This window comes from Rutilus rutilus (assembly GCF_951802725.1).
Source record: "Rutilus rutilus genome assembly, chromosome: 11".
NCBI lineage: Eukaryota > Metazoa > Chordata > Actinopteri > Cypriniformes > Leuciscidae > Rutilus > Rutilus rutilus.
In genome coordinates this window covers 35,928,442-35,938,096 of record NC_140216.1, presented here as the reverse complement: position 1 = coordinate 35,938,096, position 9,655 = coordinate 35,928,442, and the positions used below count along the sequence as shown (strand labels likewise).

The window sequence follows — 9,655 nt, the reverse complement described above, 5'->3', positions numbered from 1 at the left end:
GCATCGAGACGACAAACAGACGCATCTTCACCTGAACTGAATCACAAACCAAAAAAATAAAGCTGATTTGATTGTACAAATGCTGATGCAGTTCCACAGAAAGGTCTGAATGGACTTAAATTCCCTGTTCACATTTAAATACTGCAGCAACAGAGACGACGCCTACATACACTCATTACTATGAACTCAACTCCCACTGAGTTAATAAGAAATAGACACACAGATACCACACACTGGCAGCTGCTGGCAAAATAAAAATAAAGAATTCAAACATAAAATGGTGCACCAAAATTAATAATCTTTACAACTTCACAACAATTCAGCTGGGAATTCATTCAGGGATTTTTCAGTTTTTTCAATGTATGACAATCACGGGATAACTGGAAAATCTAAAAGTTAGTGTGTGTGTGTGTGTGTGTGTGTGTGTGTGCGCGCACTTTGTGAGGTGCACTTATAGTGTAAGTGTAAGATCATGACAACAGGCTATTTTATGTGTGCTCACTAGTTAAAAAGGCATATAAATATAAGGCTTGCTCTTGTTGAAGTGAGAGGCCTGTTTGATCAAGTTGTCTCATCAGCTGAGACTGAAAACATGGATCAGAACAACAATGGCATTAGTGAGACTTAACAGTGTTGCTGTGTGCCATGTCCACCAGGATGAACTCGATAATAGTGATGTGAAAAAAATATGCCAACAATTAAATTCCGTTAATGATAGACATAGACTTGTTTGGCTTTTTCAGATAACAAGAACAAGACACATTGACTATTGTATTGCACTATGAATGGAGTAAAGTTAAGTCTCTGTTAAACTGCCTCATTGTCATTATTAGTTACCTGTAACATCACAAAATGTATTCATTAACATACTGTTACGGTCAATAGAGATTAAAAACATTAATACATTATCCTGTTAATTTCATGAATCCTCAGCTTCCGGGGATGTCCCCACCAATCTCTTGCTTTGTTTCATGGTCTGGTAATGTTTGTGTTTGACGATTCACTTTAGTTTGTTATTTGATTAATTATTAAAGACTGTGTAATTATTAAAGGGTTAGTTCACCCAAAAATGAAAATTCTGTCAGTAATTACTCACCCTCATGTTGTTCCAACCTCGTAAGTCTTTCGTTCATCTTCAGAACACAAATTAAGATATTTTTGATGAAATCTGACGGCTACATCACTCCTCCATAGGCTTTCAGAGGGACCGAAACTCGCCGGCCCAGAATAGTTATTAAAAACATTGTTAAAATAGTCCAAGTGACTACAGTGGCTCTACATTACGTTTATCATGCGACGACAATACTTTTTGTGCGGAAAAACAACAAAAATAACGACTTTATCCAACTATTAGTGTTCTTCAATGTGGGCCTCTGACGAGAGTTCACGGGAGCGCCAGGACGCATGCGCGAGAACTGAGATTACGGCGTTCTTCTATTGTTACTAGCTGCTCACTCCTTAGGAGTATTACCGCCATTTACTGTACAAGATCATAGATATCATATAATAATATGATATCTATGTACAAGATGACGTCCCGACATTGCCGGAAGCGCAAAACGGTCTGTTTATAAGCAGAGGAAGACGCACACTGTAGAACGAAGAAGAAGAAGAAGAAGAAGAAGAAGAAGGGTGTAATCTCAGTTCTCGCGCATGCGTCGTGGCGCTCCCGTGAACTCTCGTCAGAGGCCCACATTGAAGAACACTAATAGTTGGATAAAGTCGTTATTTTTTTTTGTTTTTCTGCACAAAAAGTATTGTCGTCGCATGATAAACGTAATGTAGAGCCACTGTAGTCACTTGGAATATTTTAACGATGTTTTTAATTACTTTTTTGGGCCGACAAGTTTCGGTCCCTCTGAAAGCCTATGGAGGAGTGATGTAGCCGTCAGATTTCATCAAAAATATCTTAATTTGTGTTCCGAAGATAAACGAAAGACTTACATGGTTGGAACAACATGAGGGTGAGTAATTACTGACAGAATTTTCATTTTTGGGTGAACTAACCCTTTAAAGACTGTTTCTCATATCGTCATGCACTTCCTTGCAGAATTATGCGACAGTATTATTCTGGAGCCTTTTTTTCCCCAGAGATTTTTATTGACATGACATGTGCTGTTAAACATCAGGTTTTCCACCCCCTGTCAAAGGATCAACACTAAACTAACATTTGTAATTTACAGTGTTTGGAAGTTTATTTTTAGCAGCCATCAAGTGTTAGATTGTAGGTTAGATTGTGGGGGGTTTTGCTCCAATAATTAAAATCTAAGTTTTTTTTTTTTTTTTTTCAGAATTAAGTAGTAGGAAATTACTAGTCCTCCAATATTTTCTGCATTCAGTTAATTTTGTGAATTGGTATTTTTTGTCAGAGCGCGAAGAAATATAGAGCTGAGTATCATCAGCATAACAGTGAAAACTAATGCCATGCTTTCTAATGATATGTACAGGGTGAAAAGCAACGGTCCTAGTACTAAGCCTTGCGGTACTCCATCACAAGTTCCATCATTATCATCATACTGTAGTTCAAAAACCATCGAAACCATCTTTTTAATCAACATTCCCAAACAGCATTGCAACGTTGTGTGGTTGGAACGACAGCTCTCGACCTGTTGTTAGAAGCATAGTTTCTTGTTTGCATGACATGTGAATTCAATAAATCCTAATCTTGAGCCAAATAAGCAAGCTGACATTCAGTACAATCTGTTTATTTTATTTAGAATACATACAAATGTCATTTACGTCTTTTAGATTTCTAAGAGATTTAAAGCAACACTAACTAAAGAACATTTTGTACCTTAAAATAATGTTTCCAAAATCGTATCAGTGGTTCATCAAGTCGTAACAGGGTGAAAGGCACTTCTGGATTCACTGCAGCCCTATATCTGCTATAACCACACTATGCAAGTTTGCCAGACCGAGTCGCATTTCTGTAGAAAACTACAAATTTGACTTGCTTTAATCGTTCATTCCAAAGCCGGTGCTGGATAAACAGTGAGTGTGCGTGCGACAGTAGGCTGCGGTAGGTTAAATTATTTACGAATATTTACGTAATGAACAATTCCGCTTCCAACCTGTAGGGCGACCGAAGAGGATCTTCTAAAGTTCTTTAGTGTTGCTTTAAAGAGTGTGCTTTTTTGAAGAGTGCGCATGTGCGTGCATGCTCTAGTACATAAGAACAAGCCTAGATTAAATCAGGAAATAAAGCAAAATTTTACTGAGAAAAATGAGAAATAGTCCTCAGATGTCATGTCCGTAATTTATTGCAGTCTCTGTGCTACCAGGGCCTGCTATTCATCTGCATGACATAATCTGTCCATTTGCCTTGCTTTATTTCCCTGTGCATAAGTAAACTTTCTTGTTGCACTCGCAATTGGACCTTGAGTTTCATTCCTGACATGAGGACCATTTCCAAAATAATTTATTGGGGTGTATAGATGTTAACTTCAAACAATGTTTTTTTCTTGTGGATAACAGAAAGAATACCTAAGACACAAAACCATCTATCCTAAATGTTCTAATTAAGTAGTCATTAAAATGAATATAATACTGATTTTTCTTTTCCACATCTATAACTGTTTTTGTGCTATATGCGCATCAAACGTTGAAATACTTCAAGTTGTTTTCTTGAAATCCATTCTTCTGCTGGAATCAGGATAATCTTGTTTTTCCCGTAGCATATCACGTTCCCATGAGTGATAACACTTTAGAATACTGTTCCGTCATTAATGAATAACTACACAGGAACAAATGAGTAATGCACTTTTAACATTCCATTAACTATTAACTAACAAGAAACTCTGATTAATGAATTAGGAGGAAGTAGCCTAATAACGCTTAGTCGAATGTCACTGTGGTAGTTCATAATTAGCTAATCAGTAACTACTATTTTATTCATACCTCCCGAACTAGTAAGAACTGCTTCAGGTTCATAATTAACATGAATACTGCATTTGTGTTACTAAATCCATCAGAAGGAATTACTATCCAAAACCTTACAAAAAAAAAAAAAACTCACAAGTTTACAATGATTTCAGTAATTACTAGAGAGTTATCGTGTTTTTCACTTTAGAAAAACTGATCTTTATACTGATCCAAATAATTAAAGGAGTCATAACCTGCAATTTTCACTTTTCCACGAGAATCAATGTATGTTATGATCGACTAACGATTATACACTGGCCGGGAAGCCGATATTTAAAAGTGAAGCGTTTGTTTACCTCAGGGTAAATAAACCAGCGCGCGTGCACGCGCACTCAAATACGAGATTTTGATTTCAGCTCCCTCTTGACGTCATGAGGTAGTAGGATATACCATATATGGACACCGCAGCAGGAAGCCCCCCTTCCCCTCTCCCCCTCATATTCAGTTCAGTCGGGAAAGATGGAGAAACCGAGTGCACACCGGACTTGCTCTGTGGTTGATTGCCATAAAAAACATGTAAATGTGTTTTATCTCCGACGAAACTATCAGGGACCAGTGGATGAAATTCATTTTTGAGTCCGGCTCAAACATGTAGGGTTGAATCCCGTAGGTCGCGGCCGGGTCGGGTTCATTCACCACTTGCGCCATGATGTCAGTTTGTAATGATGCTGAAGTTACATGCGTGTCAACCCCCCTCCTTCCTTCAACCAATCAACGCGCCCCTCATTTGCATTATTAAAATGAGCGTCCACGACAGCCAAAACATCGCATTGATCTCGCGAGACAATAATGCCTTCAGAAATAAGGGTAAAAGTAGGTCTGTGTTTATTTTTTTTCCACTTTTCTTTTTTAGAAGGGCCTGAAAGACTATAATACAGCAGTAGGTATCCAATGTAATACTAGGTTATGACTCCTTTAATAGTTCATTCAAAATGATGTAGTAATAGTTAAGTCATTACTAGAAAAAAAAAAAAAAAAAAAAAACCCTACAGAAACCTCAAAAGTTTACAATGACTTCAGTCATTACTAGAGAGTTATCATGTTTTTTCACCTTAGAATAGATCCAAATAATTAGTAGTTCCTTCTAAAGGATGTACAGTATAATACTTGAGTCATTAGTGGGTTACCTTTACCTTCACTTTAGAATTAAATTCATTAAGCATTACTTGACATTAAATAAGAAATTCTAAAGAGTTACCCCATGAGTTAATATGTCGTGGCCATGACAAAACTAAGTGAAACTAGCATGGCCCTTCCCAGTCACCATGTTATAGACATTTTATTTTGTATTTTATTTATTTTTGCTTGATAATAATAATAATAATAATAATAAAACCCCTCCTGGGGCGTAATCACCATTCACACTGTGTGGGAGTAAATGTAGTTGTCATTTTTGTAGTTGTCATTTTTAACATGAACTATTTTAATTCAGAAGCAATATTTTAGTTTACAATGTATATGTGTATAAGGGAAACCAATTAGTTCCCATCTGATTTGCGGGCATTTTTAATCACATATTTTTGCCTTTTGTATATGTTCTACTTTTTTATATAACTCACACATGCAATTATGCACAGGTACTCCAAAATTTGCAACTGCAAGCTTTATTAAAGAAGAAAAAGCATTTACACACTAAGAAGCACAACCTTTACTTACGAACAGCTTGTTAGATATCAAGATAAATGATAAAAGAGTTAATGAAATTCACTTTTTCAGGAATCTCTAATGCTGCATAATGTGATACTCTGCATTCTACTATATGTTTTATGTTAATTGTTACAGTCTTTGTAAAACAACTTTACCTTTCTCTTCCATGTTTCATTCAGAAATATTTCTAATTCATTCAGGCTCTTGAGTTTAATATTTCCCCCATTATCTTTATCTACATTTTCTGCCCAATAAGTTTTGGAGACCCATGATCCCCCTGTACTGTTATAGCAGCAAAATGCCATCCACATATGAGAGGGAATGTTGACTCTTTTATTCAGAAAATTTTCTCCAGGTAAAGCTCCTGTCAACACATAGGCTATTGTCTTGTTGTTTTGGTCACGACAGTATGTGTCCATTATTTCTTGAGTCTGTTGTTCCATGCGAGTCCAGCTGCCACTCCTTAAGTCTTTCCTCTGTGGGACGCTGTTGGTGAGTGTGAATGTAGATTTAGCAGTTTCTTCATCAGCTGCATGAATGGCTGGAAATAGCTGACCGGGACACACATTTTGTGAGTTATTGTGATAGTCTCCATTGCAAGCCTGCTTGGTGAATGGCACATTGGTTTCATAACTTGAAGGTTCAAGCTATAGAATATAAATAATTGAAAGATTATTTTTTTAAAGAACTGGTCAATAAACAATAAACAAGACCTAAAGTAACAGAGAAGTAAAACAATTATTTTGTAGCTATAAAAACAAGCCGCTATAAGTAACATTACCTGCGATTCGATCATCCATTGAGTCTTTCTTAGTCTCTCGAATTCTTGTCTTCTGATGTAAATGTAAGCCGAGAAAACAGGGATCATCTTTTGTATATCATACAGTGTTGCAAACCTTTTACGATTGTTATATTGTTGACAGATTATTTTATAACCATCCTGTGCAACTGAATTCTTTAGAATGCCAGGGATAACTGGAGACGTTCTTTTAAAAAAGTAATCGCATTGACTGAATTTGTCAACAACTTTAGACGTGGTGCACGACAAAAACAGCACCAGCAGTACAGAGACGCTCACGATGAACAGACGCATCTTCACCCGTGTTAAGCAGAACTGAACTGTGAAAGTAAAGCTGAGGTGGTTGTAGAAAGGAGAATGCACTCAGGTCCCGCAACTCAATCTATACTTAAATGCCCTTCCTCTAAAACACGTAAGTTGTTTTAATCTGAATCTACACACACACACACACACACACACACACACTCCTAATTCTGTGAACTCAAGTTGCACACAAATTCTGAGAAGATGAGTCACACATAACTTGAGTGTTAAGTTTTCTTTCACACCTGTGTTTAAGGGAAATTTTATAGGTTCTATAATTGGTCACCATTTTATTTTAAATATGTTTTAAATAACTCACACATGTCATCGTGCAAACACATTTCTGATACTACAACATTAGTAAAACTTGCAGTGGTAGGAATCATTTATTCTCTTCATATAAAATCTTCATTTAGAATGGAGCAGATTAATCAAAGTTAATGAAGAGATATGATCACTATATATATCTTGAACAGACTGACACGTGTGAATGAACCTCATTGGTTCTCGCATGTCAAGCAAACGTGCTTGAGCTTCTGTTGCCATATTTGAGTGCTGTAAACATTGTTCGCTGATCAATGTTTATATGTGAATAAAAGCCTGGATTAAATCTCTTCATTATATAAAGTTATATAAGGGTAGGCTAATTGATGACAGAATATTATTATATATATATATATATATATATATATATATATATATATATATATATATATATATATATATATATATATTTATTTATTTATTTATTTATTTATTTTTTTTTTTTTTTTGGTGAACTAACCCAAAATGAATATGTTTGTGTGAACTTGTGAGATTATGAGACCCGTTACTGGACCTGTACTGTATGCCAGCTACTTTTAATTCACCCCACTACTTCTCACTTCCCTTTAGACAGTGAAATGACTCTGAAATGCCAATATTTGCACAAGCTTTATTAGAACAATTTACACAGACATATTTTTCTTACAAGTACTGTATTTAAAAAAAAAAATGTAGACACTAAAACTGACATGATAAAGAGTTAAAAGCAGGATTATAGAATGCAAAATTAGGACTTTGGAAGAGCTACATGTAAATAAAAGCATTTTGGCACTTCCAATCAAACAGAATAAATGATAGTTCAGTGATTATGCATCCTTCTGCTACTTTTAGTTGGCTTTATGCTTTTTTGTACAGTTGTTATTAAACAGCTGTACTTTTGTCATCAGTTGTTGACTCAGAAATTCCTGTAATTCCTGCAGGCTCTTTTTAATGATAGTTTTTCCTTTATTGTTGTGTTCATCTACATTTAGGGCCCAGTACGCTTGGGAGACAAATGAATGTCCTGCACTGTTGTAGCAGCAAAAGGCCGTCCACATGTGAGAGGGAATGTTCACTTTCCCATTCAGTTTATCTTTGCCAGGTATTGCTCCGGTCAGCACATGGGCTAAAACTTTATTATTATTGTCATAGCAAGACTTATTCATGATGTCTGAAATTTCTCTTTCCATGCGATTCCAACTGCCGGTATTAAAGCTGAACTTCTGTGGCACTACGTTGGTCAGTGTGAATGTAGATTCAGCAGTGACATTATCGGCTGCATGACCGCTGGGAAACAAGTGACCCCGACTCATTTTATATGAGTTATTCCAGTAGTCTTCACTGATGGCCTGATTTGCATACGGCACAGTCATGTCATCAACAGCAGGATCAAGCTGAAGAACAAATGTTTAAAAGATACAATCAATACAAGATGCAATTAAAATTAAATTAGCTGAAATTTCCATAAATATTTTTATTGCAGGTTTGAGTGTGAGTAAATAATGACAGAATTAAAAAAGAATTTGGTGATTCAGAAAATTCTGACATGACACTAAAAACATCTAATTTGTTGCTACAAAACAAATGATTAAATGGAAGAAGGTAAAGGACAGTCAAAATACACATACAGAAAAATGTAAACCAAGTCAACAATAAATTACTTTTTTGTATAATCAGCAGATAAGTTAGCAGATAAATATATAATATAAATCTCTGGAAATACATCTGAAACATAATATGTTCTCTGAAAAAAAAAAAAAAAAAAAAACTGCTTTGAAACTCCTCACCTGAGGCTCAACCATCCATGGAGTCCTTGGTCTTTTACTTATGTTCCCGGTATATTTGTAAGCTGAGAAAACAGGAATCCTATTTGTTGCGCTGTAGAATGTTGCAAATGTGTACCTATTACGAAATTTTTGACAGATTATTTTGTAATGATTATTTTTAGAGCGTGAATCCAGGATGCCAGAAATCTCCGGAGGCTGTTCTTTAAAGAAAAACTCTTTACATTTAGAAAAAGTTTCCAAAACTTCAGAAATGGCGAATGGGATGCTCAACGCCAGCAGCACAGCGAGGACGCTCACGATAAACAGACGCATATTCATGCAGAACTTAATCACAAACCCAAAATTAAAGGCGAACTGCAGTTTGATTATAGAAAATTAAGTATAGGCCTATAGACTTTAGCTCCACAGCAAGTCTCGCAAGTCAAACAGGCTCTGTTCTCGCACACTTAAATAGTTTAGCAGCAAGGATGATGATCTGTCATATACTCATGTTCACACATCTAAACCTGTGAACCCACAGGCTTTAAAAATAGAGATGAAGTGTGAGTTTTCTTTTTACACATGATCTACTCTCTTCTGCTCACAAAGGCTGCATTTTTTTTTTTTTTTTTTTAATCAAAAATAAAAACTGTATTATTGTGAAATATTACACACACAAAAAATACATTTGAATAAAAGAAAATATTTAATTGCAACAGCAAACATGCCAGTGTGGGCCCACTGTGGGTAAGTGTGGGTTTTCTGTGGGACAGTGTGGGCAAGGGTAAACCCTTTGGGGCCCCATGTGGGCTTTCTGCTGGCAAGCCCACAGTAAAACGCACACAGGCCCCCAGTGGGTTAGCCCATGCAGGGCCCATATCAGTTAAGATTTACTGTGGGCAACCCACTGTGGGAT

The 9,655-nt window shown here is 36.1% G+C and overlaps 1 long non-coding RNA gene across 1 annotated transcript; it reads right to left on the bottom strand.

The window, feature by feature from the left end:
* Window positions 1–7,590: 7,590 nt before the first annotated feature.
* On the bottom strand, window positions 7,591–9,191 carry LOC311300202. The gene is made up of 2 exons (XR_014629238.1): window positions 8,761–9,191; window positions 7,591–8,367 (listed from the first exon to the last, which is right to left on the bottom strand). It is a non-coding gene; the product is annotated as an uncharacterized lncRNA (long non-coding RNA).
* Between the last annotated feature and the right edge of the window lie 464 nt (window positions 9,192–9,655).